Source organism: Aegilops tauschii, chromosome 5 (assembly GCF_002575655.3).
Source record: "Aegilops tauschii subsp. strangulata cultivar AL8/78 chromosome 5, Aet v6.0, whole genome shotgun sequence".
NCBI classification, from domain to species: domain Eukaryota; kingdom Viridiplantae; phylum Streptophyta; class Magnoliopsida; order Poales; family Poaceae; genus Aegilops; species Aegilops tauschii.
The window spans coordinates 355,660,965-355,688,937 of record NC_053039.3 but is presented as its reverse complement, the minus strand read 5'-3'; the positions used below and the strand labels follow the sequence as shown (position 1 = coordinate 355,688,937).

At 44.9% G+C, this 27,973-nt stretch overlaps 1 long non-coding RNA gene across 1 annotated transcript; it reads left to right on the top strand.

The window, feature by feature from the left end:
* Positions 1-2,984: 2,984 nt before the first annotated feature.
* LOC120965155 (uncharacterized) lies at positions 2,985-7,051 on the top strand. The gene is made up of 2 exons (XR_005757465.3): positions 2,985-3,486; positions 6,697-7,051. It is a non-coding gene; the product is annotated as an uncharacterized lncRNA (long non-coding RNA).
* Positions 7,052-27,973: the final 20,922 nt, after the last annotated feature.

The window sequence follows — 27,973 nt, the reverse complement described above, 5'->3', positions numbered from 1 at the left end:
CCTAATGCTCCATCTAAGCTATGTGATTAAGCCAGAAAATTCATACACCACTTCAAGAAACAACAACCAATTGTGGAAATAACTAGCATAAAAAATATCATTGCTTATCGCAAATCTCGATTCCATAACAAAGCGGACTTTTCTTTAAATCCCGAATTGAGCTGTTCTCGGTAACATCAAACATTACAAACATGCAAACAATAGGATAGTATTATAGTTTTCATCAGTTTAGTAAAACAATCAAGATGCCTGTGAATCATTAACCTATATTTGGGTTGTTATCGGTGTAATTTGGCACACAAGAAATGTGTAGAACATTCTTTCAAACTTGAGAATCAGTGGTGTCATTTGATAGTCAAGAAACCTATAAATCATATGTATCTAGCTCTTAGAAACCTCAAACCGCAGTGTCACACTTTGCTTATAACCCTTGATATTCTTATACGGAACATGTAAATTATTATTTTTTACTAATTCTCACCAACTATGATAAATATCAAGCATGCGCAAGATGTACCCTAGCCTAATATGTTTTTGACATGCCATATCAAATAATAATAATGTAAATGCAATGGGAATTTTTACTAATCTTGAATTTGAAATATCATTTGTATTGTCTAATACATGGTAAAGGAATGTTTAAACGATATTTATCCTCTGTCGTAGACTGATGACATAACATAGTCCGAAACACATGACATGTCATAAAACATTTGGTCACCAACTTAATTAGAAAATCTCAAAATCATGATGCATCATAAGTTTTTTCTTGAACATTGAACTAGAGTTGCCATATGAATCATGGGATACTTAAAGGGCATGTTGATTTTTTTGTCAGCTATAATTTTGTTGCCTTCCGCTAGAAAAGAACTTGAAACGACAATGCAAGTGCTCTGAGTTTTAGTCGTCATCTTTATGCTTGGATAGTCAATAGTCATGTATTTTTTTGGATAATCAAAGAAAAACCTCAAAATCATATTAACCATATAAATAAAACAATAGTCTCTCTCTTCAAAAAAATATCACGCCACAATGACAATCTATTTTGCTTGACCATTTATTTGGGTTACGCATTTGTCATTCAATAATGAAGAAATATGTGAATCTATTTTTTTAATCAATTGCTACCAATTATAGTGTCAAAGCAACAACAAATCATAACACTAGGTTACATGGATACTATTAAGAATGCGATTAGTGAGCAATAAGTCACCATTAAGAGCAAATGTCAAAATGAAACACTATGGGAGAATATTAATCATGTGACTAGTGAGTGACTAACTAATCGCATCTCCATCTCCTCTCACATCATCACTGATTTGTGTCTTTAATTAGAATCTAACCAATGCATCCTAACCATATATCTCCATCTCCTATTGCATCATTTTTTATTCTTATCTTTAGAAGCTAACGAATGCATACTAGTTACAATTTTATTTATATTGTTAAAATTGATGCGAATCAATAAAGAATGCATACTAGTTATTTGTCATCCAATAACGACGAAATATTTAGAAACTAATTAGAAATTATCACACCACAACGACGATCAATTTTGCTTGACCACGATGTTTGATCTATATGTTTTTATAATTGTTGATTTGTATCTTTAGAAACTAACCAATGCATCCTAACTATGTCTCTCCATCTCCACTTGCATCACTCCTGATTTGCATATTTAGAAACTAACTAGCCCTAGTTCCCAGTGTACATCTCTTTGTGTCCTCCTGCATCACCATTTATGGATACGATTTATGTATACATCTTGAGAAACCTAAGCGTCCTACTGATAATAGGCTTCCACCCTACATTATATATAAAGCCCAAATGACCAAAACGATACAAGGCGATGGACAGAACCCCATACAAGCAAGTCAAAAGATAAAACAAAAGCATGTAAACAGGACTCGCCACACCTAAAAAGAGGCGACATAGACTACTGAACAAAAATCAAACTGCGTCGCCTTAGAGAACTACCGGACCCGACGCACTAAACACACCAAGCTATTGTCGGAGAGGCCAAGCGTATGTCCTCTCACTCTTGTCTGTGGAGATTTGATCATGCCAACAGATAGCGAGGACCGAGGACGGTGACTATGGGGACCCATGAAAATCATAGGAGACCAAAGAATCCACTCTACGTCAAAGCCAAAGAAGCTTCATGCCAAGATCAAGGTAACCCGGAGGCATCGACTACAACCGGATGATACCCGAGTTCCCCGATGACGCCCAAGAGGGTAAGGATGCAGAGTGCCATCCCCGTTGAGCGTGAAACGGCGGGCTAGGATTTTCACTTGGAAACCTGCCATGGAGAAGGAACCCACGACGACGACCCCAAGAGGTAAGTGACGCATGCAGGTATCACCGCCACCGCCACCAAAAGCGCAGAGCTTTCATTCAGATCGTCGCCAAAGCCACCCGAGGTACCACCAGAACCGACCCAACCCGGGAAGGGGGCCACATTTCCAGCAAGAGACATCTAGATCCATACGAGGGAGCCACCAGCCATGATAATGCCAGGATCACCCGCCACTCCTCCCCTCGCTACCCTCGTAGCCAAGGGAAGGATTCACCACCACTGACGCACTGCTCGCCACAGGGCCAAGTGTGTAGCCTGACCATCAAGGGGCACCACCCTGCATCCAAGACGGACACACTAGTGACACTGAAGCAACAAGCGTCCACACCAAGACACAGACAGTAACAAAGTGGAACCATCTTCGGTCATGACTGGACATCCGATATCGGTTAACGCACAGAAAACCCAACCCCATAACATCCCAGGGCGCGGATCCTTGAGGTCAGCCGACATTATCGTCAGGGAAGCCCTAGAAGATAGGTCACTAGAGCGGCGTGCCGACACGGGCCGGAACTGGCCCAGCCCACGAGGCCCATGACAACCTAACCGTTGATCCGCCACACCTGTGGATGCCGTAGTCTGTGCAGGCAACCACCACCATAAAGCCATGTCATGTGCCGCGCCACCCGAGGTCGTTATCGCGCAAGACCCATCGACACGTCTTCTCAATCCAGATATGGGCAAAGCCATAGCTGCAAGCACTCCCCACGCCCCTAGGGTGCGGTCGTCACCTCCACCACCTCGAGGAAGACCGCCACCCACGCCCACCGTGGCCCGCGCCCGGTCATCCGACGACGCGCGCCGCCACCAGCAGACCCGCCTCCACGCGCCTAGCCACCACGGGGCCGACCGAGCACATGAGGTCCCATGCAGCCGCCGCAGCTTCCCCACCCGAGCGCGCCACCAGCTTGGCCGAGCGCGTCATCGCCGCCTCGCCATCGCCTAACCGCCACATCCCACGCTGCAGGGCACCCAACAACGAGGAGACATGGCCCCGCTGCCACTGGCGCTAATCGGGCTTGGCCTACGGTGCCCTCCAGCGCCGGCAAGGGAAAGGAGAGAAGGTAGGGGAGGACGGGAGCCAGCGGTGCTAGGGTCGCCCTGCCACTCGCGGGAGTGAACAAGACGTAAGGAGTTTTTTTCCGAAACCAATGGGTCCTGCCTAGTAGATGACAACCGTAGACATTCAAAATGACATGTTATTTTTTTACCAATCTATACCTACTAATAAAGTACAGATTGCTTTTGCCTGTTTACCATCAGCATTTTTACAGAAACTCCCTGTGTTTTCAGGTAATTAACCCGCCATCCATGTTTAAGTGCGAAAACGAACCTTTTTACTGTTTTGCATAACCTCGCTCCCTTTTCTGGTAAATAACCCACACTCCACCATTAAGTGGCAGAAAACGAAACATTTTTGCTTTTTAGCGAACCCCCCACCCCCCGCGCCGTTTCAAAAATCAACCTGCGGTCCATGGTCCATCTAGAACATACAATACCTTTTTAAAATATCCATATCTTTCAAACCATACTCCAATTTTAACATGTTATATATGAAATTTGATTAGAAAAATGTGTAGAATATGGAAATTGTGTTATTTTACCTGTTAAATATTTTTTAAATGCTATTTAGGCTGCAACCTTAATCATAGCGCACGATCCATCTTTCATTCGTACCGACACCGGCCGGGTTTGCCATGAACACCTCATCAAAGCCAAATTGGATATGAAAAAACTATCGATAACCGTGCATGTACTCCTCGAAAAAATCTTGCATGCAAAAAAGTAGATTTGTCATCTTATGCCGAGAGAGACGCCTCGGCAAGACCTATTGGGATCTTAGTCATGGTTATTGGGTTAATTAGGGCCGTGCGGTATTTTCTTCTCCGGTTGCAACGCACATGCTCTTTTGCTAGTACAACCTAATTAAAGCAATTCTCGCCTACTTAACCCTATATAATTTTGTTCCCTCCGGCTAGAAGATCTTGAAAGGACAATGCAAGTGCTCTTAATTTTAGCTGTCATGTTTATGCTCGAACAGTCAATAGTCGCTTAAATCATTTTTGTTAGCTGTAGTTAATGAAGCAAAACCTCAAAATCATAAGAACGTTATACGTAAAGTAATTGTTCTCGCTTTGAAAAGAATCGTCACACCATACCGCAATGACTAATCAAGAAAAGATCTTTTTATTTATCAGTTGCCACCAATTGGTGCCAAGCGATAGCAAACCATAACACTAGGTACCATTAAGAGCAAATTTCCCAATGTAACATTGGGGGAGAAGGTCAATCATGCATGTAGCTTAGTACTAACTAAAATATCTAAGCAGCTGTCAAAGAGGGCATGAAGATTTTGTACTACGCCAGATGACTTCGAATTTCTTATGACCGTAATCATTAATTAACCGTGTAGTTGGTGAGTGGAGGGATTTTTCAAAGACCTCGGAGAGATATTGGATCACGCTCCGGTGAACTAAACAAAAGAAGACGCGCGGAGGTTTGTTGGAGCTAAGAAGGTGACGACGCGCACCGCCTCGGGCTGTGTCACGCCCAGTCGTCCAGATGTGTGGCTCAAGCGTCAACGCTACGTACCAAACCGTGCCATGACTGCATCTGTCAGTTACAAATACGCATTATCTTTATCTCCTATCCATCTATACGCGCGGTTGTCATCTTCTAGCTAGAACGCATTACCGGTTGCTAAAGATACAAGGGCGTATTCATCAGCGATGATGCAATAGATGGTGGAGCGATATACGCAACGCTACAAGTGTACAGCGGCGAGCCTGCATGCAGGAGGCCACGTCTTGGGCCGTGCCACATATGGGTGTAAAGTTCAGAGATAATTTGGAGATTTGTAATTGCAACAAGCGTTTATCTCTGAACTCTGATATATCTATCTACTAGCTAGAACACATTAATTTGTTTCTAAAGATACAAAAGAGGTAGTAGAGAGATATACGCTACGGTACAAGCGTGTACAGCGGCAAGGCTCCAAGGCCACGTCTTGGGCGGTGCCATGCGGCTGTATATACGGTTGTCATCTGCTAGCTACGAAGTATTAATTTCTCAACATTATATACAAAATTCGTACATATCTGTCAGCAATGCCGGAAGATGAGACGGAGAGATATGCACTATAGCTAGGACGCATTAGTTATTAGTTTCTCAAGATACAAATGCGTATTGATGCAAGAAGAGTAGTAAATAGGATCCATTAGTTGGTTTCCAAAGAGTACAAAATATAGTAGCATTGATGAAAGATGATACGAAGAGGTATACACTTAGCTAGTACAGTACGCATTAGTTTGTTTAAGATGAGTACTAGTACGAATTATCAGTGATGCATGCAACTGCAAGAGGAGACGGAGTGATATACGTGATGACAGTACAAGCGTACAGTGGCCAAGTCCCTAGCAGAGGCCACGTTTTGGATGCTGGCATAGGGGGGATCCGGCATAGGGCTGCAACGCTAATCTGGAGGCTCTACCTAGGGATGGACGGATACAGGGAGCCGGGCCTGGCCTCTAGTGACCAAGGTCAGAAGTGTGATGATATGAAACGGGCTAACGGAGGATGGAGTGAAATAAATTTGGCCATTACTCAGCTGATGCCATGGTGGTTGGAAGGCGGAGATACGGCCGAGACGCTCCTCCTGATCCCGATGCCCCGGCCTGAGCCGTCTGATCCGCGTTCTCGGGCGTGTTACGCATAAAAACTGGACGGTGTAAATGTGCTCTGATGTTATGCCCGTACTTAGATTACTGGCCTTTGATTGTTGGGCTGTGCATAGGTTGGACCCGATGCACACGCAGCGTAGCTAAAGTGTACCACGGTGTAGGTGCAGTGATGCGTTTGGAGGGGCATACGAACAGTACATGTATTGTCCAAATCAGGCACTCTTTGAATGGTCAAGTAAGAAACGCACTCTTTCTCTCAACAAGAAAAAAAAAGACACTCATAGGTATTTGGGCTTTGCATGGTTAGCTGTTCACAATAAGATTTTTTTTTTGCGGGTGCACAATAAGATTTTGACCAGAGACAATCTTAGTGAAAGACAAAATGTAGAGGATGCTTCATGTTTACTTTGTGGTGATACAGAGACGGTTGATCATTTGCTATGTAGCTGTATTGCGGTGAGAAACATTTGGGTTTAGCAAAAAAAAAAGAGAAATATTTTGGTAACTACAGCTGAGGTGTTTGATTTTCCAGTTCCTGAACATATTGCTGATGTGTCTTTCTTGTGGGACTGTAACAATAAAAATTGCATTATAGGTACCGTTGCTGTTGCTACCATTTGGAGCTTATGGACAACTCGGAATGATTTGTGCTTTCAGGGAACTATCTGGAGGGATACCCGGATTATCGCGGGAAAGATAAGTCGACTGCTACATCAGTGGTTGATTCTCTACTTTGAAGAACAAGTGAAGGCGATGAAGCTTCAGCTAGAGGTCCTCGACAAAAGTAGAGATGAGCTCCTGAGGATAGCCTGGAGGGAGTAAATAAACTCGGCGGAGGGAGGGACAAGCTGGACTTCTACTTGCGAGCTCACTTACACTAGTATTTAGGCGCCTGTGTGGGTTTGTTTTTGCGTTTGACGCGTGTGTCTCGTCTTGTCAGTCCTGTGTTGAGATGGTTTTAAAAACTTGTAGTCTCTATGACTCTATCTGGCTCGAGTGCTGGGAATAGTTCTATGCTGCTGTTTTTGCCTCGTTACTGATCGTAAAAAAAAAAACACTCTGGTCTCACAAAGAAAATAAATCACTCTATCAATGGACTTCAAAGAATTAAAAGGAAAACGCCCAGTCCCTCTATTATATACACGAATCTATGCGGCTTTTACCATGAAAGCCAACATTAAGCATGATGTTTAAAAGAACAGATCATTTGTTATATTGCAAAAAGTTTGCATTAGGTCAATGGATTTGTCTACCCGCAAAAAAAAATGGATTTATTAAAAACATGTGAAGTCCAATTTTACTCAAAAAGAAACACGTGAACACAATTATAAGAAACGCCATTCACCGAAGGATTTTTTTACCAAAAAGAAACATTAGATTAATTGAAGGAAGACATGAGACGAGTTACCTAACCAGTCGATCTGGCAAAGGTAGAACTTTCGAATCGATGATAACCACCTTCCCATCCCTTACTCGTTGCGCCTTCCATATATAATTATTTGTTTGGCGAATGCTAGATCTGAAGATCTTCCGCTCCGGACCATCAGAAGACCAGCGATGTCGTGGTCATGTATCAGAGCGGTGGTCGAATGAATGGATATAGCGGCGACGATGAGCATGGTTGGCGATAGTATTGGAGGCGCTAGCAGGGGGCACATCTCGAGTTGGTAGCACGGATGCACGTTTGCCTCGAATTGTGCAGCTTGCGGTAGTCAAAAAATGTTGGGGAGTTCAGCGGTGCAAGGTATTGACAAGACGATGAGAAGGGGGGGGGGTAATAACAATAAAAACTGAAGGTAGAATTGAGGGTAATAGTAACGGTAGGACGTTGTCGTAGAGAGAGGTCATGTGAGCCAATAAGTTTGGATCGTCACTAAATGATTGTGACAATGTTTGAGGTGTATAAAAACATAAGCAAGAATGAAGAAAGGAAGAGCAGGCAGGTACTCACAAATATCCTGACGGAAGATGCGTGCAATAGAGAGATCAGTATAAGCTTTCATATATAAGCAAAAGGGCCCATTGGTAAATTAGGCTCAACAAGCATCATGGCCAACAAACGTCAAAGAGGGGAATTCAGAGTTCGACAACAAAGGATATTAAGGTACCATGGAGACTAGGTCATCTCTAAATTATCATGACAATATTAATGGTGGATAAGAACATATGTAACAAGAGGAAAGGAGGAGGGGGTAATGTCGAGTGTATTTCAGAAAGCACCTCACAACACTATGATAGCCGCACGTAGATTTCTTTGGTATTGGCACGTAACATTAGGTGGCCTGATAGACACAAGACACAAATCTTACCCAGGTTTGGGCCCTCGTGATGGGCAACAAGCCCGTATTCTTTTTTCATGATTATGTCAGAGGATACTACAATGGAGGAGCACGAATCGGCTCCCAGCGTGTTGGATGTGAGCTCCTTAGGTTCTTTGGTGGATAGCATATAGCTAGGCTTCGGTGCTCCGTAAGGCCATCCACCCAGATCTCAAGGGATATCAACCCCGAGTGTGAGACCTACCTACGACCGGGCTTTGGATCACCTCATAGCAGTGCTCGGTCGGAGGCACACTCGCTTGAGGTGCATCGCCATCATATAGGTAAAACTCAGTCTTGGGCGAGTACCGATGAACCGAGATAAGTGGAGATGCCTGAAAGGTTGTGGCTACAACTTCACAATATCTTTATAATCAAGAGGATGAGGAGCTACAGATAAGTCCTGACCTTCATCATTTTCATCAAGCTGCACATTAATTATGTCTACAAATTTACCATTGGTGGGAGTTTCCACACAGTGGCCATTCCATCCTTCATCATAGTGTTCCTCTGTCTCATTATTTTCCAAACGTTCTTTCCGTGGCTCAACGATATTTTCTTCATGTTGCTGCATAAGGTTATGTTCCTGTGAAATATTGGCTTGGGAGATGGCGGCCATCCACGTTTCATAGTCCACGAAAAAGGGATTCTCATGAAAATCATTGAAAGTGCTAGTTATTGACTAGAGGGGGGGTGAATAGGCGATTTTTATGAAAGTCTTCAAAACACGAGGTCTTTGAAGATAAACAATTAAATGGAACCTATATGATATGCAGCAGAAGATAAACTACTCTAGACAGACCATAGTCAAGTAAGCATTGTAATGAAAGCACGATGACTAATAGCAGCTAGGTAGTACAAATCGGAATGGAAGACAGTATGAAGCCAAACAGGTAATAGTCTTCGAACAGTGAAGTCAAACAGGTCAGGCAAACAAGCAATGACTTCAGGAAGACAAACTGAAATGTAAAGGAGGTGGGGGATAGAACCAGTAGCTTGGTGAAGACAAGGATTTAGTAGACTAGTTCTAGTTGCTGTGACAACTGTACGTCTGGTCAGGGAGGCTAGGATTGAACTCAGAAGACCACGTCTTCACCTTATTCCCCTTCAGCTAAGGACACCCAGTCCTTGCCCAATCACTCTGGTAAGTCTTCAAGGTAGACTTCCAAACCTTCACAGACTCCATTCACCGGCGATCCACAATGACTCTTGGATCCTCAGAACGTGACGCCTAACCGGCTGGAGGATACACAGTTCTCAAGTGAAATGATCAAGAAGAGGTCTCTAGAAGCAAAAGTAGAAGTTTTTAAGTTCTTCAAGTTGAGGTGGAGTTTTAGCACAAGTTTAAGCATTCACAATACATTTCAAGCAAGCATGGCAAGAGTATAAGCAGCGGAAAGAGCAAAGCATGCTAGTTGCAAGAAAGTAAAGGGATGGGATTGGAGTGTGCAAACGCAATGAAGACACGAAGATTTTTGGCGTGGTTCCGATAGGTGGTGCTATCGTACATCCACGTTGATGGAGACTTCAACCCACGAAGGGTAACGGTTGCGCAAGTCCATGGAGGGCTCGACCCACGAAGGGTTCACGAAGAAGCAACCTTGTTGCTACCTCTTTTGCATGCGTTGGTTTTCCCTTGAAGAGGAAAGGGTGATGCAGCAAAGTAGCGTAAGTATTTCCCTCAGTTTTTGAGAACCAAGGTATCAATCCAGCAGGAGACAACACGCAAGTCACCTAGTACCTGCACAAACAATCAAGAACCTTACAACTAACGCGATAAAGGGGTTGTCAATCCCTTTATGGCCACTCGCAAAAGTGAGATCTGATAAAGATAATAAGATAAATATTTTTGGTATTTTTGTTATATAGATTGGAAAGTAAAGATTGCAAAATAGTAAACGAGATGCGATGTAAATAAAAGAGATGCAATATAATAAGAAAGAGACCAGGGGGCCATAGGTTTCACTAGTGGCTTCTCTCAAGATAGCATGTATTACGGTGGGTAAACAAATTACTACCGAGCAATTGATAGAAAAGCGTATAGTTATGATGATATCTAAGGCAATGATCATCAATATAGGCATCACGTCCGTGTCAAGTAGACCGAAACGATTCTGCATCTACTACTATTACTCCACACATCGACCGCTATCCAACATGCATCTAGAGTATTAAGTTCATAAGAACGGAGTAACGCATTAAGCAAGATGACATGATGTAGAGGGATAAACTCAAGCAATATGATATAAACCCCATCTTTTTATCCTCGATGGACACAATAAAATACGTGCCTTGCTGCCCCTGCTGTCACTGGGAAAGGACACCGCAAGATTGAACCCAAATCTAAGCACTTCTCCCATTGCAAGAAAGATCAATCTAGTAGGCCAAACTAAACCGATAATTCGAAGAGAGTTGCAAAGATATCAAATCATGCATATAAGAATTCAGAGAAGAACCAAATAATATTCATAGATAATCAAGTTCATAAATCCACAATTCATTGGATCTCGGCAAACACACCGCAAAAGAGTATTACATCGAATAGATATCCAAGAACATCAAGGAGAACTTTGTATTGAGAACTAAAGAGAGAGAAGAAGCCATCTAGCTAATAACTATGGACCCGAAGGTCTGTGGTAAACTACTCACGCTTCATCGGAGAGGCTATGGTGTTGATGTAGAAGCCCTCCGTGATCGATTCCCCCTCCGGCAGATCGCCGGAAAAGGCCCCAAGATGGGATCTCATGGGTACAGAAGGTTGCGGCGGTGGAAAAGTGGTTTCGTGGCTCTCTCCGATGGTTTCAGGGTATAAGAGTATATATAGGCGAAAGAAATAGGTCGGTGGAGCTCCGTGGGGCCCATGAGGGTGGGGGGCGCGTCTACCCCCTGGGCACGCCCTCCTGCCTCGTGGCCGCCTCGCGGAGTTCTAGACTTCAACTCCAAGTCTTCTGGATTGCGTTTGTTCCAAGAAAGATCATCACGAAGGTTTCATTCCGTTTGGTATTCCTTTTCTGCAAAACACTGTAATAGGCAAAAAAACAGAAACTGGCACTGGGCCTCCGGTTAATAGGTTAGTCCCAAAAATAATATAAAAGAGAATATTAAAGCCCATTAAACATCCAAAACAGGTAATATAATAGCATGGAACAATAAAAAATTATAGACACGTTGGAGACGTATCAAGCATCCCCAAGCTTAATTCCTGCTCGTCCTCGAGTAGGTAAATGATAAAAACAGAAGTTTTGATGTGGAATGCTACCTAGCATATTTATCAATGTAATTTTCTTTATTGTGGCATGAATGTTCAGATCCGAAAGATTCAAGACAAAAGTTTAATATTAACATAAAAATAATAATACTTCAAGCATACTAACAAAGTAATTATGTCTTCTCAAAATAACATGGCCAAAGAAAGTTCATCCCTACAAAATCATATAGTTTGGCTATGTTCCATCTTCGTCACACAAAAATGCTCAAATCATGCACAACCGCAATGACAAGCCAAGCAATTGTTTCATACTTGTGTATTCTTAAACTTTTTCATCTTTCCCGCAATACATGAGCGCGAGCCATGGACATAGCACTATAGGTGGAATAGAGTGGTGGTTGTGGAGAAGACAAAAAAAGGAAGATGGTCTCACATCAACTAGGCGTATCAACGGGCTATGGAGAGGCCCATTAATAGATATCAATGTGAGTGAGTAGGGATTGCCATGCAACGGATGCACTAGAGCTATAAATATATGAAAGCTCAACAAAAGAAACTAAGTGGGTGTGCATCCAACTTGCTTGCTCACGAAGACCTAGGGAATTTGAGGAAGCCCACTGTTGGAATATACAAGCCAAGTTCTATAACAAAAATTCCCACTAGTATATGAAAGTGACAAAATAAGAAACTCTCTATCATGAAGATCATGGTGCTACTTTGAAGCACAAGTGTGGAAAAAGGATAGTAGCATTGTCCCTTCTCTCTTTTTCTCTCATTTTTTTGGGGCCTCCTTTTTTTATTTGGCCTTTCTCTCTTTTCTTGGGCTTTTTTAGCCTTTCTCTTTTTTCCTCACACGGGACAATGCTCTAATAATGATGATCATCACACTTTTATTTATTTACAACTCAAAGATTACAACTCGATACTTAGAACAAAATATGACTCTATATGCGTACCTCCGGCGGTGTACCGGGATGTGCAATGAATCAAGAGTGACATGTGTCGGTGTCAAAACCGGCGGATCTCGGGTAGGGGGTCCCGAACTGTGCGTCTAAGGCGGATGGTAACAGGAGGCGGGGGACACGATGTTTACCCAGGTTCGGGCCCTCTCGATGGAGGTAACACCCTACTTCCTGCTTGATTGATCTTGATGATATGAATATTACAAGAGTTGATCTACCACAAGATCGTAGAGGCTAAACCCTAGAAGCTAGCCTATGGTATGATTGTTGTTGTCCTACGTACTAAACCCTCCGGTTTATATAGACACCGGATGGGCTAGGGTTACACAGAGTCGGTTACAAGGGAGGAGATCTACATATCCGTATTGCCAAGCTTGCCCTTCACGCCAAGGAGAGTCCCATCCGGACACGGGACGAAGTCTTCAATCTTGTATCTTCATAGTCCAACAGTCCGGCCAAAGGATATAGTCTGGCTGTTCGAGGACCCCCTAATCCAGGACTCCCCCAGTAGCCCCTGAACCAGGCTTCAATGACGATGAGTCCGGCGCGCAGATTGTCTTCGGCATTGCAAGGCGGGTTCCTCCTCCGAATACTCCATAGAAGGTTTTGAACACGAGGATAGTGTACGGCTCTGCAAAACAAATTCCACATACCAACTTAGAGAGAATAATATTTCCACAAATCTAATATGCCGGCAGTTTTTCATAATGTGACGTATTGCCGTGGTCTGGTCATGACGAACCGTTTTTCCGAGCCTGCCACTGCACGTGTTGCGAGGCGATTTTATTGGCACGTCCTGTTGAAGCAGAGATCGTGTCCCTCTTTTCACGGGATTCTCATCAATACGGGTATGGGTAACCCAATCGTGCTTGCTGGTATGACTCCTCGATTTTAGGCAAGTTTCAAACGGCCACGAGGAGGACGCTTGATATTCACCCCCTCTATAAAGGGGCCAAGGCCTGTCTTTTTCTTCTCGCACTCAATCGAATCCTTCCCCCACCTCGAGTTCCAACACCCAAGGCTCAGGCTAGGCGCTTCGGACCTTCAGTCATGTCCGGATCCAACCTTCAAGGTCGGTGGATGCCACAGAGGAGGACATCAAGAAGCTAAGAGAAGCTAGGTATCTGACCGGCGAAATCTCGCACAGGCTGCCTGCTCGAGGGCAGGTCATTCCCACTCCCGAACTCGGCGAGAGCGTCATATTCGTCTCCCACTTCCTCCGAGGGCTAGGCTTTAGTCTAGATCCCTTTGTCAGAGGGCTCATGTTTTACTATGGGCTCGATTTCCATGATCTAGCTCCGGATTCCATTCTCCACATCTCGTCGTTTATCGTCGTGTGTGAGGCCTTCCTCCGCGTCACCCCACACTTCGGCTTATGGCTCAAGACCTTTAATGTGAAGCCGAAGATGATCGATGGGCGACATGCAGAGTGCGGAGGTGCCATAATAAGCAAAGGCGCGGATGCTCCATGGCCAAAGGGTTCCTTCCTGGAGACGTCCAATTTATGGCAACGGGAGTGGTTTTACATCACAACACCTCGAGGTACTAAGTGGGTGGCCGCCCCTGCCTTCCGTTCGGGCCCCCCGCCACAACTGGCGTCGTGGGTCAACAAGGGGCTGGATTGGGGGCCAACAAATGACATGCTGACATTGCAGAGTCGCATCCAAGATCTCCTCCAGAGAGATATCAACCTTGTTAAGGTAATGCAGGTCATGCTAGTTCGTCGAGCCCTGCCTTGCAAGTGTCGACCTCTACGTATGTGGGAGTTCAACCCAGAAGGGCCGCGAACCATTCAGCAATTCCTCGTGTGACGCTTGAAGAGATGTATGGATTGTTCTTCGGATCACGAATAAAGTGTCCGGACACCACCGAGGATGCGGGTCTGAACTGCAATCGTCCAGACACCAACGTAAGTATTTTCACAGCCGAACATGCTGTCTCTTTATTTGTCATAACATCATTCTGAAAAAGTCGCTCTTTGACCAGGACTGGATAAAGAAGGCGAAGTTGATCAGGTGTTCGGCCCCCCTTCCCGAAGGCTCACCGGATCCTATACTAGCCAGGATGCTTGAGCTTGCGCCGTATCAAGCACCATCCGAGGAAGATAAAGGGAGGAACAAAGAGGCCAAAAGCGAGCCCCACTCGTTATTCATCCAAACCGGGGGAATTAGCGCCTCCGCGAAGGAGGATAGCCGAGGAGAAGAATCCAAAATTCCCTCTCCCCAGGGAAGGAAGAGGACCGCCTCTGAAGACTTGGAAGCAATAGTCTCCAAGCGAGGGAAGAAACCTTTATCAAAGGGCCCTACCCCGGGGGGCATCCTTGCCGCACAGTGCCTGCTAGGGGATCAGCCCTCCACCGAGCTGTAAGCAAACAAAAGTACTTTATAGTGAATATATCCTACTTTTATTTCCGAGGACAATAACCGAGACGTATATCTTGTAGTTCGGATCGTAGCCCTTCTCGACAGAGTTCGTTTTCGGGGGATCTTCGTTCGGAGATGATGGAGAGCAAAACGCCTCCCCATGCCTCCCCGCCTCACGAGGCGGACGACCATGAAGTGTCGTCACGGAGGATTTCTCCTGATCCGCCAAGGCCAGAGGGTAACCCTTCGGCCACCTGAAGTCCGGAGTATTCGGCTCCTAAGGAGAGCAACAACAAGGGTCCGGAACTGTCCGGTGCGCGACCAGATGCACTGATGAAACTTCTGGAGCAAGCGGCTATCTCAGAAACGCATCGTACGCTAATGGGTACGGTGGTTGAGAGGATCTCTTCCGCCGAAAGCGGGTTGCATGAAGCTTTTAAGAGCCTGCTGAGAGGTTTTGAGGTATGCAAAGTAATATATATATTTTTTGACGGTACCGCATACGCTAGGTGTGCCCTATGCAGATAGTAGCCCCTGAGACTCTGGTTGTTGTCGAAAAAGACGGTAAATAGAGGATCATAGTCCCAGGTAGTAACCATGCTGCTTTTATGTGCAGGTGGCTGAGGGTCCGATGGCTAGCCGGACTGGTGAGTTTGCCGAACTGAAGCGACAACTTGATGCGGCAGATGCCGACATCGTGCTTGTAAACAAGCGGCTTGACGAGGCACAGGGTATGTATTCCCCGATGATCAACACATATTAAGAGGGGCATGATGCTAGTATCTGTAATATGCTGTGACTGCAGATGGAGCTGTCGCATGGAGACCCTTCGGCCGGAACTTGCCCGAGCCAAGGAGCAAGCCAGGAAGAGTGATGCGGCCGCCCTAAAGGCGGTCGAAGAGCTAAGAGCCGAGCAGGCTGCGCATTGCCAGAGCAAAGAGAAAATAGCCAAGATGGCTGTTGAGCTGAAAGATGCCGCCGACCGTTATGAGCTTCTTGGAAAGGAAAGCAAAACGAAGACGGCGGACCTGGAGAGGGCCACAGTAGCATCCAAGGAAGCCCGCTCTAACATCAGAGCGGCGAAGGAGGAGCTACGTCAAGCCGGAGATATCGCGGCTGGAAAGCCCTTTTTGTTGCGGACGAAGTTCGGAGATCCTAAGTATGCCCTTCTGGATCAATTATGGAGTTCTGCGGACGCGTACCTGGATTTGGCAGCGAGTGCTTCTGATGCGACCAAGTTTTTTGAAGATAAAAAGGATCAAGAAGTGGAAAAGCTGTTCTGGTCGCAGTTCAATGTTCCAGTGCGTCCGCTGCTGTTAAATGAGCAAATGGCCGAGTGGGCCGAGCTCCATAGGTTGTCCGGGCTTGCCATGAGGTCTGTTGTGGATCATCTTTGGCCGGAAGGACCAAGGCCGAATAGTTATTTTTGCTTAGTGCAACAATTCCTTGGTGCTGTGCCGCATATCAACGCTGTGAAGAGGTCGGCGTGCGTAGAGGGTGCGCGGATGGCTCTTGCCCTTGTCAAAACATACTGGGCAGAGATGGATGCCACCGCTATTGCAACCCAGAGTTCGGCCGTAGGCCGGGTATCAGCCGAACACTATTTTGAAGAAGTCTTAGAAGGCGCTCGTGTTATAGAGGCTCAGTGCTCGAAGAGTATCATGTTCTAGTGACATGTATCCCGATTGTAAGAACAATGTTATTAGGATTATAAAGGTTGTGTTTATACTTTTGCCTGAAAGTATTATTATGCCTCCTGTGCGGTCGTTTATGTATATATATATATCCTGAAAGTTTGCAGTCGCCGGCTTCAGCCCCCACGCGTATAATGCGGGGGTGTTCGCGAAAGCGCGTCTTCACACTTGATCCAACGTCTTGGTCCATTAAGGAGGTGGTAGCGCGGCGAACGAGGCAATCGGACTATATTGCTTTAACACTTTCACTTAACCATAGGAGTTTGACAGTGGGGCTACTAGATAGCCCCTGGTACTTCCGCGCAATCCGAATACGATGCGCGTACGTACATGACCGGGAAAACCGGTCCTTCGTTAATGCGGAGGAATCCCGAAGATTTCGATGAGTCATCGGGTGGTTGACCAGTCTCACGCGTTATCATGACAGTCAGTTTTCGGCTTTCTCTACTGAGGTGCTCGTCCGGATGAACTAGGGCACAATCGCAGTAGTTCTCCCGGTGCCACCTTAGCCGATAGAGCGGAACGTAAGGTGGCAAAACACGGGAGCCGGGCAAACCCAACATTTGACCAAAGACATGATTCAGAGCTGATGCATATAAGGCCAAACTCGCGATGCCGAACACTCCCTAAGGTATTCGGTCTTTACAACATATACCGGGCTGAGTAACGCCCTTGATAATGAACCCCGAGTGTCCAGGTACGTGTGTTGTTCTGACGTGGCCAAATACCAATAACGTCAGCATCCCTCTCGGTTGTACTGAGTATCCGGAGGATGTGAAGCAACAAGAGACAGTAAAAAAGGTTTACACAGGGTCTTAATCTAAAAAGAAGCCTTTGAGCGGGGCCCTGCTGCACGTCTGCGCCTGTGTCTCCGTTGTGCCGTATCCTGGACGGGTGTAGCACGATGATCATCTGTAAAAGAGAAGAACTTAGGTGAAAGTTGTCGTGCGAAAAATTGGTTATTCTCAATAAACCATTAAAATTCAAGATAAGTTAGGTCGAGCCGAACTGTAATCCTTTGTACGTGCGGCAGCCCCTGGTACCTCCTATGGGGGTATATCCATCAAACCAATCTCCGTTTTATCTAAATTGTTACAGCTAGTGATGCACCGGACTCGTCTAGCCGTGTCCACGGTCTTGACGACCGATCATTTATTCTGGTTGGAGAGGCCGTTTAGTGTTTGGCTGCTAAAGCCGCCACACGTTCCCCCGTGCGTAAGGAACGCTTGACATTTCCGCTAACTGTGATGATGCCACGTGGACCAGGCATCTTAAGCTTAAGAGAAGCGTAATGCGGTACTGCATTAAAACGAGCGAAAGCTGTTCTTCCGAGTAGTGCTTGATAGCCGCTTCGGAATGGAGCGATGTCGAAGGTTAACTTTTCACTTCGGAAGTTGTCGGGAGAACCGAATACAACCTCTAGTACTAGAGAGCCGTACAGCGGGCCTCTGGGCCTGTTATTACTCCTTTAAAGGTAGTATTGCTTTGGCTGATTCTTGTCGGGTCTATCCCCATTTTGCGGACTGTGTCCTGATATATCAGATTAAGACTACTGCCGCCGTCCATAAGGACATGGGTGAGATGGTATCCGTTGATAATTGGGTCTAGCACCAAGGCAGCCAGTCCTCCATGCCAGATACTTGTCAGGTGATCCCTGCAATCAAAAGTGATCGGGTAGGCCGACCAAGGGTTGAACTTGGGGGTGACGGGCTCTACGGCGCGTATGTCTCGGAGTGCATGTTTGCTTCTCCTCTTCGTCACGTGAATCGTGTTCACTGTTTTGACCTCTGGTGGGAACTTTTTCTGTCCTCCAGTGTTTTGCTGACGAGGCTCATCCTCGTCTTCACTTGGTGTTTCCCTCCCCTTGTGTTCGGCGTTTAGCTTACCGGGCTGCTTGAAGACCCAGCATTCTCGTGGGTGTGATTTGCAGGTTTATCGGAGGTGCCATGAATCTGACATAATTTTTCTAGAATCTTGTTTAAGCTGGATGGTCCATCTCTGCTGCCTTTGAAAGGCTTTTTCCGCTAACCGGGTCGAGAGCCCATGAATCTGGCGTTTACCGCCGTGTTGTCTGGGCTGTCTTCGTTATTTCGGCGCTTGCTTTTACTACATCGTGGTTTTCCATTACCATCCCTAGCTTCAGATGTGCCTGGGTCGCTGGTGCTACTGCGTGCCAGCCAGCTATCTTCGCCCGCGCAAAAGCGGGTCATAAGGCTTGTTAGGGCTGCCATTGTCCTTGGTTTTTCTTGGCCGAGGTGTCTGGCAAGCCATTCGTCTCGGACGCTGTGTTTGAAAGCTGCTAAGGCTTCGGCGTCCGGGCAGTCGACGATTTGATTCTTCTTAGTGAGAAATCTGTTCCAAAGCTTTCGGGCTAATTCTCCGGGCTGTTGAATTATATGACTTAAATCGTCTGCATCCGGAGGTCGGACATAGGTCCCTTGAAAGTTAGCCCTAAAGGCGTCCTCAAGCTCCTCCCAACTTCCAATTGAGTTTTCCGGGAGGCTCTTCAGCCAGTGCCGAGCTGGCCCTTTCAGCTTGAGGGGCAAGTACTTGATGGCGTGGAGATCGTCTCCACGAGCCATATGGATGTGGAGGAAGAAGTCCTCAATCCAGACCCCAGGGTCTGTCGTTCCGTCGTACGCCTCTATGTTCACGAGTTTGAATCCCTCTGGAAATTCGTGATCCAGCACCTCATCGGTGAAACATAGGGGGTGGGCGGCACCCTGTATTTGAATTTTTCATGGTGTTTTGACGGTTGTAGTGTTCGGTTTTGGTTATGCGCTGGAGCGCGCTTCCTAGATCCGTAGATGGATCTGGTTACACCGGCCTTTTGGTGCAAGCCCTCACGTGGATCGTGTGCCGACTTGTGTGCAGCCTCGTTAGCCACTCTTTCGCGGCCACGAGGTGGTCGATCCGACCGGTTGGCCGTTTTATGTTTTGGCTGTGTGGGCTCTAAGGCCTCATCATCGGGCAGCAGCTTGCGCTTTGGGTAGCTTTTTGTGTGGCGACTACCACCATACTTTTCTTCAGTGTCGAGCACTTTGTTCCATCTACTGTTGAGCGTGTCCTGCGCGGCCTTAAGCCTTTGCTTCTGCTTCTTCAGACTCCTCGCGGTGGTAATAAGCCTTCTACAGAGGTTCTCTTGTTCCAAGTGCCTTTCCGGGACGATGTGTGCATCGTCGTCCGGACTGTTTTCCTCTCCGGAGAGAGGTTGATGATCTTTATCCTCGGCGTCGCCGTGATCGGACAGTGGCTCCGTACTATGTTCGCCGTCCGCTGGTTCATCCTGCTCTGTCGCTGGGTCCGTGTGGTCGTCGTTTCCTCTGGAGTCGACCGGGGTGTTATTTTTTCTTGCGCTGTTATCGTTGTTCTTGCCGAGGCGGGATTTGGAGCGGCGCCTGCGCCGTCGCTTTGGTTGCTTCTCGAGGGGGCTGTCCTTTGCTGCATCCTTCCGTTCCTTGTCATTGTCTTCTTTGGGTGTGTCCACCATGTATATATCATATGATGAGGTGGCAGTCCAGTGCCCTGTGGGCGGTGGTTCCTGTTCGTCTCCTGCATCGTCGTCCATACCGTCGATGTCTTCGGAGCCGAAGTCGAGCATGTCGGTCAAATCATCGATAGTGGCTACTAAGTGGGTGGTGGGTGGGTAGCGAATTTCTTCGTCATCCGCATCCCATTCTAGCCGGACATAGTTTGGCCAAACGTCTCCTGACAAGGAGAGAGACCTCAATGAGTTTAGTACGTCACCTAATGGTGAGTGCTGAAAGATATCCGCAGAGAAAAACTCCATGATCGGTGCCCAATCAGATTCGATGGGCACGGACGCAGGTGGTTCGGAGCCCGTGGCCGGGGACGAATCCAAGTGTCTGGCAACACGGGTCTCATAAGAGGTGAACTCAGTATTCAGCTCTATCGCTGCTGAGTGTCCGGCCTCCGTGGCGGGGTCCATCCACCCGTCCTCAGATGGCGCAATTTGTTCCGGATCGAGGGCCAGAGTAGTTGCAGGTGTGATCTCCCGAACACTGTCCGACGGCAGAGCTAAATCATGCTCGTCATGACCGTGCGGCGCATCTGACATGGACTGTAATCCGTCGGAGATCAAATCTCCGCGGATATCGGCAGTATAGTTCAAGTTTCCAAACCTGGCCTGATGGCCAGGGGCGTGGCTCTCGATCTGCTCTAGATGGCCAAGCGAGTTGGCCCGCAGTACGAAGGCGCCGAATACGAAGATCTGTCCGGGGAGGAAAACCTCACCCTAGATCGCATCGTTGCTAATGATCGAAGGAGCCATCTAGCCTTACGGTGACGACACAGTGGAACTCTCAATGAAATCACCAATGTCGGTGTCAAAACCGGCGGATCTCGGGTAGGGGGTCCCGAACTGTGCGTCTAAGGCGGATGGTAACAGGAGGCGGGGGACACGATGTTTACCCAGGTTCGAGCCCTCTCGATGGAGGTAACACCCGACTTCCTGCTTGATTGATCTTGATGATATGAATATTACAAGAGTTGATCTACCACGAGATCGTAGAGGCTAAACCCTAGAAGCTAGCCTATGGTATGATTGTTGTTGTCCTACGGACTAAACCCTCCAGTTTATATAGACACCGGAGGGGGCTAGGGTTACACAGAGTCGGTTACAAGGGAGGAGATCTACATATCCGTATTGCCAAGCTTGCCCTTCACGCCAAGGAGAGTCCCATCCGGACACGGGACGAAGTCTTCAATCTTGTATCTTCATAGTCCAACAATCCGGCCATAGGATATAGTCCGGCTGTCCGAGGACCCCCTAATCCAGGACTCCCTCAACATGTATGAAAGAAGTATGAAGGTGGCTTTGCCACAAATACGATGTCAACTACATGATCATGCAAGGCAATATGACAATGATGGAACGTGTCATAATAAACGGAACGGTGAAGCGTTGCATGGCAATATATCTCGAAATGGCTATGGAAATGCCATAATAGGTAGGTATGGTGGCTGTTTTATGGAAGGTAAATGGTGGGTTTATGGTACCGGCGAAAATTGCGCGGTACTAGAGAGGCTAGCAATGGTGGAAGGGTGAGAGTGCGTATAATCCATGGACTCAACATTGGTCATAAAGAACTCACATACTTATTGCAAAAATCTACAAGTCATCAAAAACTAAGCAGTACGCGCATGCTCCTAGGGGGATAGATTGGTAGGAAAAGACCATCACTCGTCCCTGACCGCCACTCATAAGGAAGACAATCAAAGAAACACCTCATGCTTCAAATTTGTTACACATCGATTACCATATGTGCATGCTATGGGACTTGCAAACCTCAACACAAGTATTTCTCAAATTCACAATTAATTCACTAGCATGACTCTAATATCACCATCCTCATGTCTCAAAACAATCATCAAGTATCAAACTTCTCATAGCATCCAACGCACATTATATGAAAGTATTTATTATACCCATCTTGGATGCCCATCATATTAGGATGATACGTCTCCAACGTATCTATAATTTTTGATTGTTCCATGCTATATTATATTCTGTTTTGGACATTAATGGGCTTTATTATACACTTTTATATTATTTTTGGGACTAACCTATTAATCGGAGGCCCAGCCCAGAATTGCTGTTTTTTGCCTATTTCAGAGTTTCGCAGAAAAAGAATATCAACTGGAGTCAAAACGGAATGAAACCTTCGGGAACGTGATTTTCGGAACGAACGTGATCCAGAGGACTTGGACCCTACGTCAAGACATCAACTAGGAAGGCACAAGGTAGGGGAACGCGCCTACCCCCTGGGCGTGCCCTCCACCCTCGTGGGCCCCACGTTGCTCCACCGACGTACTTCTTCCTCATATATATACCTACGTACCCCCAAACTACCAGATACGGAGCCAAAAACCTAATTCCACCACCGCAACCTTCTGTACCCGTGAGATCCCATCTTGGGGCCTTTTTCGGAGCTCCGCCGGAGGGGGCATCGATCACGGAGGGCTTCTACATCAACACCATAGCCTCTCCGATGATGTGTGAGTAGTTTACCTCAGACCTTCGGGTCCATAGTTATTAGCTAGATGGCTTCTTCTCTCTTTTTGGATCTCAATACAATGTTCTCCCCCTCTCTTGTGGAGATCTATTCGATGTAATCTTCTTTTGCGGTGTGTTTGTTGAGACCGATAAATTGTGGGTTTATGATCAAGTTTATCTATGAACAATATTTGAATCTTCTCTGAATTCTTTTATGTATGATTGGTTATCTTTGCAAGTATCTTCGAATTATCAGTTTGGTTTGGCCTACTAGATTGATCTTTCTTGCAATGGGAGAAGTGCTTAGCTTTGGGTTCAATCTTGTGGTGTCCTTTCCCAGTGGCAGTAGGGGCAGCAAGGCACGTATTGTATTGTTGCCATCGAGGATAACAAGATGGGGTTTATATCATATTGCATGAGTTTATCCCTCTACATCATGTCATCTTACTTAAAGCGTTACTCTGTTCTTATGAACTTAATACTCTAGATGCATGCTGGATAGCGGTCGATGTGTGGAGTAATAGTAGTAGATGCAGGCAGGAGTCGGTCTACTTGTCGCGGACGTGATGCCTATATACATGATCATACCTAGATATTCTCATAACTATGCTCAATTCTGTCAATTGCTCAACAGTAAGTTGTTCACCCACCGTAATACTTATGCTCTCGAGAGGAGCCACTAGTGAAACCTATGGCCCCCGGGTCTATCTTCCATCATATTAATCTTCCAACACTTAGCTATTTTTATTGCCTTTTATTTTACTTTGCATCTTTATCATAAAAATACCAAAAATATTATCTTATCATATCTATCAGATCTCACTCTCGTAAGTGACCGTGAAGGGATTGACAACCCCTTTATTGCGTTGGTTGTGAGGATTTATTTGTTTGTGTAGGCGCGAGGGACTCGTGCATGGCCTCCTACTGGATTGATACCTTGGTTCTCAAAAACTGAGGGAAATACTTACGCTGCTTTACTGCATCACCCTTTCCTCTTCAAGGGAAAACCAACGCAGTGCTCAAGAGGTAGCAAGAAGGATTTTTGGCGCCGTTGTCGGGGAGGCCTACACCAAGTCAAGTCAAGATTTGATTTCCCGTCAACTAGCCATTTCTGGCGCCGTTGCCGGGGAGTCTACGCAAAAGTCAACATACCAAGTACCCATCACAAACCCTTATCTCCCGCATTACATTATTTTCCATTTGCCTCTCGTTTTCCTCTCCCCCACTTCACCCTTGCCGTTTTATTCGCCCTCTCTTTTTCGTTTGCCTCTTTTTCGCTTGCTTGTCGTTATGGCTAGTCCCCTTTCTGCTCCTTTGTCCCCTGAGTTTGAAGTTCTTCACTTTAAGCAAAGACAAGGAGAAAATTTAAAATATGCTTGGTATAGGATGATGGAATCTTATCGTAATTGCACCTTAGAGGTGAGTTTTAGAATTTTGCTTCGCAGTTTTTACGTTGGACTAAATATGTCCCATAGACAACTCTTGGATTGTGTTGCCAAAGGAAATTTTATTGAAATTGATCCCAGTGTTGCGCATGAAATCATAGAGGGGGTAGTGGGAACACTACCTCAACAAAAGGGGCCACAACATACCCAGGAAGAGACACGAGTTTTTGAAAAGATTTGCAAAGTAACTAAGATCTTACAAAAGTCTCTTGAACCTCTTAAGAGCGTTAGCGGAAATATTCACCGCATGAATATGTTGATTACCCTTTGCAATGAGCGGTTGGATTCTTTAGATCTAAAAATTTACGAATATGAAGGGAAACGTAAAGAACCTCCCGGATTCGAGCATGATTCCGCTAAAAAATTGAAAGCCAAAGATGGCAATACCTAGATCTATCCTTGCTATTATGCCTAGCTAGGGGCGTTAAACGATAACGCTTGTTGGGAGGCAACCCAATTTTATTTTTAGTTTTTTGCTTTTTGCTTCTGTTTAGGAATAAATATTTGATCTAGCTCTGGTTAGATTTGTTTTTATGTTTTAATTAGTCTTTGTGCCAAGTTAAACCTATAGGATCTTCTTGGATGATAGTTATTTGATCTTGCTGAAAATTCCAGAAACTTTCTGTTCACGAAAATAATTGTTAAAAATCACCAGAACGTGATAAAATATTGATTCCAATTGCTGCTGATCAATAAACAAATTGTCTAGGTCGTACTATTTTGGCTTAATTTTTGGAGTTCCAGAAGTTTGCGTTAGTTACAGATTACTACAGACTGTTCTGTTTTTGACAGATTCTGTTTTTCGTGTGTTGTTTGCTTATTTTGATGAATCTATGGCTAGTAAAATAGTTTATAAACCATAGAGAATTTGGAATATAGTAGGTTTAACACCAATTTAAATAAAGAATGAGTTCATTACAGTACCTTGAAGTGGTGTTTTGGTTTCTTTCGCTAACGGAGCTCACGAGATTTTCTGTTAAGTTTTGTGTTGTGAAGTTTTCAAGTTTTGGGTAAAAGATTTGATGGATTATGGAACAAGGAGTGGCAAGAGCCTAAGCTTGGGGATGCCCATGGCACCCCAAGATAATCTAAGGACACCAAAAGGCATCCCCTCTTTCGTCCACTTCCATCTGTAACTTTACTTGGAGCTATATTTTTATTCACCACATGATATGTGTTTTGCTTGGAGCGTCTTGTATGATTTGAGTCTTTGCTTTTTAGTTTACCACAATAATCTTTGCTGTACACACCTTTTGAGAGAGACACACATGATTCGGAATTTATTAGAATACTCTATGCGCTTCACTTATATCTTTTGAGCTATATAGTTTTTGCTCTAGTGCTTCACTTATATCTTTTAGAGAACGGTGGTGGTTTTTTTTATAGAAACTATTATTCTCTCATGCTTCACTTATATTATTTTGAGTGTCTTAAACAGCATGGTAATTTTCTTAAATTGGGAAATTAATCCTAATATGTTAGGTATTCAAGACTAGTAAAAAACTTTCTTATGAGTGTGCTGAATGCTAAGAGAAGTTTGATGCTTGATGATTGTTTTGAGATATGGAGGTAGTGATATTAAAATTGTGCTAGTTGAGTAGTTGTGAATTTGAGAAATACTTGTGTTGAAGTTTCCAAGTCCCGTAGCATATCATGTGGTGAATAAAAATATAGCCTCAAGTAAAGTTACCGATAGATGAAGACGAAAGAGGGGATGCCTTCCGGGGCATCCCCAAGCTTAGGCTTTTGGTTGTCCTTTAATTTTACCTTGAGGTGCCTTGGGCATCCCCAAGCTTAGGCTCTTGCCACTCCTTATTCCAAAATCCATCAAATCTTTACCCAAAAACTTGAAAACTTCACAACACAAAACTTAAACAGAAAATCTCAAGAGCTCCGTTAGTATAAGAAAATAAATCACCACTTTAAGGTACTGTAATGAACTCATTATTTATTTATATTGGTTTTAAACCTACTGTATTCCAACTTCTCTATGGTTCATACCCCCCGATACTACTCATAGATTCATCTAAATAAGCAAACAACACACAAAAAACAGAATCTGCCAAAAACAGAACAGTCTGTAGCAATCTGTATCAAACGCATACTTCTGGAACTCCAAAAATTATGAAATAAATTGGTGGACGTGAGGAATTTGTCTATTAATCATCTGCAAAAAGAATAAACCTAAAAGCACTCTCCAGTAAAAAATGGAAGCTATTCTCGTGAGTGCAAAAGTTTCTGTTTTTTTACAGCAAGATCGCAAAGACTTCACCCAAGTCTTCCCAAAGGTTCTACTTGGCACAAACACTAATTAAAACATAAAAATACATCTAAACAGAAGCTAGATGAATTATTTATTACTAAACAGGAACAAAAAGTAAAAAACAAAAATAAAATTGGGTTGCCTCTCAAGAAGCGCTATCGTTTAACGCCCCTAGCTAGGCATAAAAACAAGAATAGATCTAGGTATTGCCATCTTGGTATTTATCTTTTAATGGGGTTAAGCTCGGATCTGGGAGGTTCCTTATGTTTCCCTTCATACTCGGAGATCTTTAGATCTAAAGCATCCGACCGCTTATTGCAAAGAGTGATCAACATATTCATGCGGTGAAGGTTCCCACTAACGTTCTTGAGAGGTGCAAGAGATTTTTGCAAAATTTTAGTTACTTCGCATATTTTCTCAAAAACTTGTGTTCCTTCTTGAGTACGATAAAGTCCCTTTTGTGGGGGTAGTACTCCCACTATCCCCTCTATAATCTCATACGCAATACTGGGATCAATTTCAATAAAACTCCCTTTAGCGGCAAAATCCAAGAGTTGTCTATGGGACATGGTTAGCCCAACATAAAAATTACGAAGTAAAATCTTGAAATCTCCCTCTATAGTGCAATTACGATAGGATTCTATCATCCTGTACCAAGCATCTTCTAGGTTTTCTCCTTGTCTTTGTTCGAAGTGAAGAACTTCAAAATCGGGAGACAAAGAAAGGCTAGCCATGATGGCGCAACAAACGATCTAACGCACGGACGCACAAGAAGCAAACAAAAAAGAGACGAACGGAAGAGAGGCGAAGGACAGGCAAAGGTTTTCGAAAATCATTTTAGAAGTGGGGGAGAGGAAAACGAGAGGCGAATGGCGAATAATGTAATGCGAGGGAGAAGAGTTTATGATGGGTACTTGGTATGTATTGACTTGAGCGTAGATCTCCCCGGCAAGGGTGCTAGAAATCCTTCTTGCTACCTCTTGAGCATGCGTTGGTTTTCCCTTGAAGAGGAAAGGGTGATGCAGCAAAGTAGCATAAGTATTTCCCTCAGTTTTTGAGAACCAAGGTATCAATCCAGTAGGAGACAACACGCAAGTCACCTAGTACCTGCACAAACAATCAAGAACCTTGCAACCAACACGATAAAGGGGTTGTCAATCCCTTCATGGCCACTCGCAAAAGTGAGATCTGATAAAGATAATAAGATAAATATTTTTGGTATTTTTTATATAGATTGGAAAGTAAAGATTGCAAAATAGTAAACGAGATGCGATGTAAATAAAAGAGATGCAATATAATAAGAAAGAGACAAGGGGGCCATAGGTTTCACTAGTGGCTTCTCTCAAGATAGCATGTATTACGGTGGGTAAACAAATTACTGCCAAGCAATTGATAGAAAAGCGCATAGTTATGATGATATCAAGGCAATGATCATGAATATAGGCATCATGTCCGTGTCAAGTAGACCGAAACGATTCTGCATCTACTACTATTACTCCACACATCGACCGCTATCCAGCATGCATCTAGAGTATTAAGTTCATAAGAACGGAGTAACGCATTAAGCAAGATGACATGATGTAGAGGGATAAACTCAAGCAATATGATATAAACCCCATCTTTTTATCCTCGATGGCCACAATACAATACGTGCCTTGCTGCCCC